Source organism: Carettochelys insculpta, chromosome 14 (genome assembly GCF_033958435.1).
Source record: "Carettochelys insculpta isolate YL-2023 chromosome 14, ASM3395843v1, whole genome shotgun sequence".
Taxonomy (NCBI): Eukaryota; Metazoa; Chordata; order Testudines; family Carettochelyidae; genus Carettochelys; species Carettochelys insculpta.
Genome location: NC_134150.1, coordinates 38186967 through 38196591, shown reverse-complemented (window position 1 = coordinate 38196591; position 9625 = coordinate 38186967).

Here is a 9625-nt window from a genome sequence, read left to right as displayed (position 1 = left end):
CTTGTAAATAAAAGCAGACATTTCTTCGTCAAATCAAATATCTGTTGAACTCTTATTATTATCATGACTAACTATTTACAGGCAAAATCAAAATTATATATATGTATTATAAATAAGATAAGATGAAAGGGGAAGACAAGGAAGGGGAGAACTATGTACATGGGGGGGCAGGGATCAGCATAACAACATAACAACGGGGTCTAATAGAAACTATTTACAAAAGAAGATTAAACTGAAGGGGATATATACAAAGGGGGGCGGGGCACGTCCTGGGCCCCACACTCCCTAATGTCCAGCGCTGGGGGTGGGCTCCCGTGACCCATGCCTCGGCCTCAGCCCTGGCTGGGGCTGGCTGGGGACCGGGCGGACCAGGAGATAAGGCCCGCGGGTGTCAGCTGGCCCCAGGTCCCCCTCGGCGGAAGGGCCCTCGGTGGCAGGTAGCGGTGCGACGGCGGATGGAGCAGCGGGTGGAGCAGGCAGGGCGGGCAGAGCGGCGGCCGGCGCAGCCTGTGGGGCCAGGTAGTCCGCGATACAGTCGAATGTCCGCATAAAGGCCCCCCAAGCCTCCTGGTGCCAGGCCAGCGTCCGCTCCTGGAGTTGCAGGCGCCGCTCCTCCACCTGCAGGCGCTGCTTGGCGACCTCCAGCTGCCGATGGTGGATCTCCAGCAGCTGGAGGTCCGTCGCCATCCAGGAGTGGGGCTGGCTCTGCCGTCGTCCCCACCGTGGGGCCGGTTGGTGCTCTGCCGAGGGGCTGGCCTGGAGTGATGGCCCCGGTGGGCTCTCTGGGACCACTGACACCTCGCCGGCACTCTCCGGTCCTTCCGATGGTGCAGCTGCGGAACACAGGGTGGGATGAAGACTGGAGACAGCCGTTAGCGTGGGCCCCGAGCCATGGCCCTTGTCCCCCCACCCCCTGCTGCAGGTTCCCCATCCCCGTCCCCGGGAGATGCTGATGATGATGATGATGGGTGTCCCACCCCCTCCCCCAGGGGGACCCTAGGTTCCGCTCCCCCCATCCCCAGGGATGGGACATGGCACTGTCCTGCTGGGGGGGCAGGGGCTGATGCACTCCTGTGAGGGACATGCCACTGCTGTCCTTGGGGCCATGGCCATGGTCACCTGGGCATGTGGAGGGCCCTGGTCATATCTATTACCTCCGCCCCTCAACCCCGGGGGTGTGCACTGGGGGGGGGTACGTACCTGATGGTCCACTCCCACGGTTGGGGGACACCCAGTGGGCGGACGCCCTGTTGGAGCTACGGGACAGGATGTGGATCCGGAGCCCTGCGTCGCTGGAGGAGGACTCCCCCTCCTCCTTCTCCGGTGCCCCAGGGGTGGGTTCCTGGGGGGGCCCCCGGGTGTGGGGCTTGCCTCTGGGGCAGACTCTGCCTCCGGGGCCTGCTGGGGCTCATCGGCCGAGGTATCAAGAGTGGCCGGAGGGGAGGAGGTGTGCCGGGGGCCCAGGATGGCCCTGAGCTCCCTGTAAAAGGGGCAAGTGACGGGGGAGGCCCCAGACCAGCCAGCCGCATCCCGGGCCCGGGCGTAACCCTGCCGCAACTCCTTCACTTTACTGTGGACATGATCCAGAGTGCGGGCAGGGTGACCCCGGGCGGCCAGGCCCTCAGCCAGCCGAGCGAACGCATCCACGTTCTGCCTCTTGCTCCCCATTACCTGGAGCACCTCCTCCTCACTCCAGAGCTCCAGCAGGTCCCGAAGGTCAGCCTCCATCCAGGAGGGGCCCCGCTGCCGCTTCCCAGCCTGGCTACCGGTCTGGGAGACCTGGCTCCCCTTGGGAGGGGGTGCCCTGGGGGCGCTTAGGGGGCTGGGGGGCGGCCATCGCAGCGCTGGGGGTTGTTGTGGCTGCAGAGCAGCGTGCAGGCTGTCCATGTGTCTGGGCTACCGCCTGCACGCTCTCTCAGCTTCCTGCACAGGAAGGCAGGGGGCGGGGAGCTTTAAGGGGCCACTGCACATGGCGACCATCGAGCTCAGGGGCTGGAGAGAGCATCTCTCAACCCCTCAGCTGATGGCCGCCATGGCGGACCCCGCTATTTCGATGTTGCGGGACACGCAACGACTACATTTTCCCTACTTCGACGTTGAACGTCGAAGTAGGGCGCTATTCCCATCTCCTGATGGGGGTAGCGACTTCAACGTCTTGCCGCCTTATGTCGATGTCAACTTCGAAATAGCGCCCAACACGTGTAGCCGTGGCGGGCGCTATGTCGAAGTTGGCGCCGCTACTTTGAAGTTGCCGGCACGTGTAGACACGGCCAGAATGACGCATCCAGTTCTGGTCATGTCAACTATAAAAAGATATATTAGAACTGGAAAACAGACTGAGAAAGGCAACAAACGTAAGGAATTGGAATAGCCTAAAAAGACTGAGACTCTTCAGAATAGAAAAGAGGTGACCGAGAGGAGGTGTGAAAGCATCTATAAAATTGTGGATGGTGTGAAGAAAATGAATAAGGAAGTGTTTTATTATTCCGTCACATAATAGAAGAACAAGGAATTACCCACAAAAATTAATAGGTGGCTGGTTTTAACCAAATAGAGAGTCTGGACTGCCCAGATGCTCTCTCAACAAAACAGCCAACCAGAAGCTCAGCAAACAGGGCTATCTGGTGTCCTGGAAGCCCTGTCTGTTGACAGAAGACCCCCCAAAATGCCCACACAACTTTGTCGTTCACAGAATCTGTCAACAAAAGTGCTCTTCCTCATTTGGGAGAGGGAGAAGGGTTGTCAGCAGAAGTGCCAAGTTTTGTCTACAGACTGTTGACAAAACAGATTTTGTGTGTGGACGTGGAACAAGTTTTGTTGACAAAACTGGAGTTTTGGTGGAAAAACTCACTAGTGTAGCCATAGCCTATGGCCATTCTCATGGTTCTCATGTTCCTATGCTATCCATGGGTGCTTGTTTGGATGGGTTACAGAGGTATATTTTGCTAATGTTTTAGCTCAGTTGAGGTAGCTTAACATAACTGAAAAAAAGGCCCATCAAAAGGCAGGTTAACAATTTAAAGCTGTGCATCTATAGTTCTGTTCAGAAGAGAACTCACAGAGATACTGCGAAGAGAATTCAAGTCACATGGCATTTGTATGTAGAGTATGCTAGGTATGTTAGTATCCTGTTGTGTTATTTGGTGTAAGCTGTACATCAGGAACAAAAGCTGCCTCTCGTTTGGAGGGCAGGGGTGTTCTATACGGTTTTTATTTCATATGTTTTGGCCAGACCCCAGGCATCAGAGTGGGAGTGATGACCCTGCTTTAAAGTTAATAAGAGCTCACTCTTAAGCCAGGCATTAAACATGAGATCCCTGGAGGTGAAAGGACAATCCACAATGCCACTATTGCCCAATAGGTATATTTTTAAAGTGGGATGAATTTTCAAAAGCAGTGCCTAAGTCACAGATGAAATGAGTTTGATGGTCTCAGCCTACTCCCTAGCAAACCCCAGTTCATATTTCATCCTCACAAAGCAACAACTAAATTGGCAGCAGAGCTGGGAAGCGTGCCTGTGGTCTAGTTCAAAAGCAGTTTCAATTCAGTTACCCTCCCCTGATGGTGACCTTTCTATGTCACCATCTGAACGCCTCACAGGACCTCACACGAACTAGTTTTAGGCTCCAGTGTTTCCATCGTTGGCAACATCCACATTTGAATTCTGTCCTCTGTCGTAAATTTCACAATTCTCGCTGGGATGATTAGTTAGAAATGAGTCATCCCAGTCCAAGACCCAAAATAACATCGCCATGTGCAGGATTCCACCAGTTCCACTTTCACGGCAAGGCAAATCTGAAGATAGTCACCATCTCCTCTGTCAGGTTCCCTGACACCCCAAGAGATTCAGAAGACCTCATTTGATCCACTTTCATGGATGCCTGTGGGCCAGGCAGAGCTGCGCTGATTTATGTTACCTGAGGATTTGAACTTCTGTTTGGCTCTGCTGCTATACAAGGATCTGATACACGCTTGCTGCCACAGGAAGGATTACATGGTACATCTATTCATACCAGTAGGTCAATTCAAGAGCCTCAGGCCAATTACTATTCTCCTGAAAGGACTTCTAATGGACAAATGATTGTTAAATAATGCATGCAAATAATAAATATATTTGAAATGTCTTCAGCTATTCACAGAACTAAAGGCTGAAATGCATCACAAATTATTTCTTTAGCTCTAGTAAGCCAGTGTCTAACCTATTTTTAATGTGTCCACCATAGTATCTGAGTTAATAACTCCAAAGTGAAGGACCATTAAGGGGCATTGTGGATCAGGACTCGGGTGCACTGATAGATTTGTAATGGAAGATGCACAATATTCCTGAGAACTTCATTGCCCAAATACAGTAATAATACGGAAATACACCACAGGAGTCAGACAATAAGAAATAGCTAAAGGGCTCTTGAATCCCTTTCTTTAACACCACCCTTAATGTCTTAATTGGTAGATCTCATTTTGCCACTTTCCCTGTATAAGACCCTACACTGACAAATGAATCTTCCATGATCTGTGCATACTGGAGACATTAACTTTAGATTGATCAATGGCCCATTAGGCAAAAATTTTCATTTGGTGGGTGTTGGGTGTCTAAATCCCTTGGGCCATTTATAAAAATAGCTCTGTTCTCCTCCTCTGTAAAGCTGGGTTAACAACACAGCGGAAATGGCTCCAATGTAACTTAGCCCTACTTTTCAGACACATTTAGATGAATACGGTACATGTACACTTCAGCTGAACATGCAAAGCGTGCAACTGTGCACACAACTCAAGCAATTGCATAAGCTAATGCACCTCATATACCAGATTTTCCTATACCACTGTGGTAATTGACAGGGAGATTGAAGATGCAATTACATGCAAACTATGTGTGTATTTGCATGTCTAACTTTCACTGAAAATCTGTCCAGCATACAACAAATGAGTAACATTATGTAGTCAGACACACAGGTCCGTCGTAACAAGAGGACTTTTTCCTGCTCGGATAAATGATTGAGCAAATGTATAGCATGGAGGTTTACTCTTAAGAGAAATGGAAAGAATGCAATTTGGCAGTAAAATCTCAGGCAGTTGGTACATAAATTTCTCACAAGCATGAAGACAACTGGCAGGCAAATGTCGAAGGCATTAACACCTACCCTCTGAGTGTAATTATTTCAGTCTGTTAGCAGTCACAAGGCTAATATGCATTTCAAAAACTCTGCAAGAAATCAAAGCTTGGGAGGTCCTTACAAACCATTTCAGAAGGTTGTAAATTTTATTTAAAAAGGAAGAATTGGGGATTGAGCAAACACTGAGCCGATTTCTGACTAAAGACTGGAGCATTTTACAGCTTCAGTTTTAGCCATAATCAAATCCTCTCTTACATGAAAAAGAAACCTTGAAATGTAAAACTAAATGTACATTTTAGGCAAAATATCTATGTAAAGATCAAAATGCTTAGAGCAAAAGACTTCAATAAAAACTTCCTTCCCACGCACATGCTTTTCAAATTAAATAATGCAGACGGATATTTCAGAGGTCAGATCTGCAAATCCCTTACTCATGCACGTTACCCTTACTCACAGGATGTCTCATGTAGTTTGCAGGAGTGGGCCCTCCAACCCTGGAGTGGAAATAGAATGGGCCAAATTCATCCCTCTGGGTAATTGCATTGCCATTAAGATGGCATGCTTTCTTGCTACTGGGACTTATCTTTTGAAGGTCTCTCTAATTATGAAGTAAAGGCTGGGGCATGGGTTGTATCATATGACCACTTTTGTGCTGGACTTCTAGGCCAGCCTGCATACTGGGAATTGAACCTGTGACCTCCAGAGCTGACACCATGATCATATATAGCTGGCACTAAGCAGCTAGGGTAGTATCAGATGCCCCTTAAGCACAAAGTGGGGGATGCATAACACACCTGACTAGGGCTGGAGGATTACATTTCCCCATAGGAGCCTCTGAGAGGTTTTCTGATACTCTTGGAATGACTATACCCCTTCAGAGAGACATGTACTTTCCCTGCTCACTTCTATATGAGGCCTTTTCACCAACTGTGGGGTGTCTTGCCCCTGGGAAACTGGGCTCGATAGAAGTCCCTAGATCTCAGTGTTTGTATCATGACAGCAAAAACCAGAGGATGAAATCTTGACTCCCATTTGCACTGCCTTCAGGATTTCACAGTGGAAAATTCAAATCACCATGAGTGCTCCAAATTCATCCCAAATCATTTACTCACTGGATCAATAGACACTTGGCCTGTTTGTACCTTTGTCAACCCAGCTACAAACCTGGGAGGAGGACAGGAGTCTAGGGTGATATATTTGCACATATATCTAGCTATAGTCCCACAGCAGCCTTACTTGAGAGCCTGCCTTTGATGGTGGGAACTCAAATGGTGCAGGTACCCGGTATGGATGTCCATCTTGGCCAACTACACATTTTGGGCCTGCAGAATAGATCTGAGAAAATTATGGGGAAAGGGTATTTTATAAGGTTCCCATTGCTTTTAGGTTCGGATGGAGTTAACCAGTACCATGCAAATTTCCTCTCCTCTTATCTCAGCACTCCTCCATCCACTCTGTTTCAGCAAGTGCAAAATCCATGACACTGGAAAACAAGGGAAGGGGTTGGGGAAGAGCATTTTATCTGACTTCAGAGAGCTCAGTCTTGGAGTGACTCCTAAACTGCAACTAACTCATTTTCATCAAATGGTTACATATACGCATAAGATCATCGCGTTATCAGATTGTGATAGAACATCATTGAGCATTATTGATTTAATGGGGCTCTTTAATTGTCCCTGTGAACATCTCAGCCTAAATTCACAATAACTAACAACTTTCTTTTGGATAGTAACAGAGAGGTAGCCATGTTAGTCTGTACTCCAATAAAACGAAATAGCAGAAATGTGGCATTTTAAAGACTAATAAAATGATTTACTCAGTGATGAGCTTTCGTGGGACAGACCCACTTTCTTTTGGGCTTCCCTTTTATAACCCCAGCCACTGAAAAGCTCTCAAATGTTATTTTCTATTATTACTGATTCCATTGCGGCCACTGTGTAGCTTCCAGGAACTTGGGAATAGCAATGTCTGTTTCACATGATCCCAGGGCCTCTGGTCATCAGCATTCCAAATGAAGCGGACTCTGCTACTGGTTCTATTTTCTGCAGTGTGTTTGTTTGGAAAGAGTAAGAAAATAAGCATTCTTGAGCCGCATGGTAAATTATTAAGCAAATACATCCCTGCCGTCCAGGAATTTAAAACTCAGATGTATTTATTTCCATTTTGGCAGGTGAATGGACCACTCTGCAGTAGAAATGTGGTAACCTTTCATTGCCACTGAAGTTATGGATTCACATTAGGTGGGATTTTTCTTGCTTGAATGCAGCCCTACTGACTTCAGAAACATGGTATATTCAGGCTGTTGTGGAGACACCCACCCCATCCCACTCCAGTGCTCCTTCCAGCACACACAACTAGTGTTCTCTGTTTTTTTTCCATACTCGGGCAGAATAAATTTTGTTATGTGCATGAAGGCATGTGTGGATGTGCACCACCAGTAGAAACACTTGCTCCCCTCTGCGGGTGCCTGGGGGTGCTCTGCTCATCATCTGGACAGCATCTGACTCTCTTGGGCAGCTGCCCAAGAGCTCAGTTTACATGGAATGCTGCACATGTCTAAAAGTTCCACCATGCTACTGAGCACTAGTAGCCAAGGGAGAACACAATGTGCTGGGCGAGACCGTCCACATCGGTTCTGTTAATGCAGCCAACTTGAAAGCAGCAATCTCAGGCCCACCTCTGCACATGGCTTAGGGCAGCAGCGTATGAACCGCAAAAAAACGTGACTCCCACCACTCATGAAGCAGAAGAACCATGTAGAGCAGCCTGGGGAAACTCTGCCTTGGTTGCAGTGCTCTTGAGGGTAAAGCCATACTGGTGGTGTGGTCAGTGAAAATGAGTTAGACCAGTATGTTCACATGATCCAAAATGTATTACCGTTCCCATTGACAGCTGTGCATCTGCCTTTGTGACACCACTCGTCGGTGCTTTCCCTCGTGTGGAGTGGGCAAGTTGGACAGGACAAAGGGAAAGTCTTTGAAAGCTGACTGCCACTTCGTCTGGGATCCCTCCTCTCTTTTCTGCTGTTGACCAGGATTTTGTCCTGAGAGGGGACGGATGTTATTTTTCTCAGGGTTTACCCGGTGGCAGCATCACTATGTTATTTATTGAGGCTGTCGGGCTGATGACTGAAACTGTATTTATCATCCACACCGTGTAATTTCTCCACCCGCTGAACATTTCTGCCTGGTTCCGAGATTGTTTTTCTCCCATGGGCCACAGTTAATCCACCGAAGTGCAGCCCGGGGCCTGCCTGTGGCTTGCAGAATTGCTTCGAGTCTTGTATCCCTTCAAACAAGTCTTCTCAGGGTATTTTTCACACTGTGATATTTTATCCTCAGCTACTCAAAACAGCCATTTGTCAGCGTCCAGCCCAGAACGCTTTACAATGACCCCACAGTGCTTCAAAGGAGGGAGTCAGTCTCAAAAATGGCCCAAAAGGAGACTGCAGCAAATATTACTGCTCACACTGGAGCTCCTCTACGCTGTTACTGACAGGCACTTAGCTTCGATGCTGCAAGCTGCTACTAACTCGGTAATATTAAAAGTCTTAGAGCAATATGACTAACTCGCCTGAGAACTTAGCATCAGAATAAACGGTCACTGAAAAGACTTTGACAAGATGTATGTGAATGTTTTGAATTACCTCATCACAGGAATGGCCGTGTTCTATTGACAGATGGCAACACCCTTGGCCAAAGGCTGCTCAACAGCCAACACTCTGACTGTGACCCCCAACAGAAGAAATCTGTCCTGCCACCAATTCTACTGCACCAGCAATTGCCAAGTGATCCGGTGGCTTCATTAGCCTTTAAGTTTAGCTCGCCCAGTAAATGGGTGAATCTGAGACCCAGCAGGGTTGAATCAGGTAATACTCTGATTCTATGGTTTTTGGAGCAGGGACTGCCTTTTGGGTCTGAGTTTGTACAGCACCTAGCACAATGGGGCCTGGCACACGATGAGGGCTCCTAAGTAGTAATAATAACAATGTGCATTGAAAACAGGGGGCTGACAGACACACTGAGCCCCTGGGAGAGGTGAAGGAAGAGGAAGGGCCGATGGGAACGCTGCCCAGACCGCAGAACCTCCCCCAGCCCCTGCCCCAGCGCTGCCTGGAGTGTGCTGTCCTCACATCTTCAGGCCAGTCTAAGAGCTCCATGGAGTACTGCAGTGGAAATTTAAAGGGCTCAGGGCTCCATGTGCCACCTCTGCCACAGTAGCAGCGTGGAGGCCAGAGCCCTGGGCCACTTTAAATTACCAGGCCCTGGGGCAATTTCCCTGCTTTGTTGCCCTGCCATTGGCAAGCCTGATTAAAAATAAAATACACCTTCTTTCAATGGGCTGGACACTACCCAGAATGATTGCCATAAGGAGCTATATGTTACATGTTATCATGGCTGGGACCATTTCAGTTTTACTAGTGGTGGGAGAGGTGGCTGTTCTCCAGCATACGGACTGGCCAACATTCCACTTGATGGACCCAGTCCTCCGCTGGCCTAACCTGATTTCTTTGG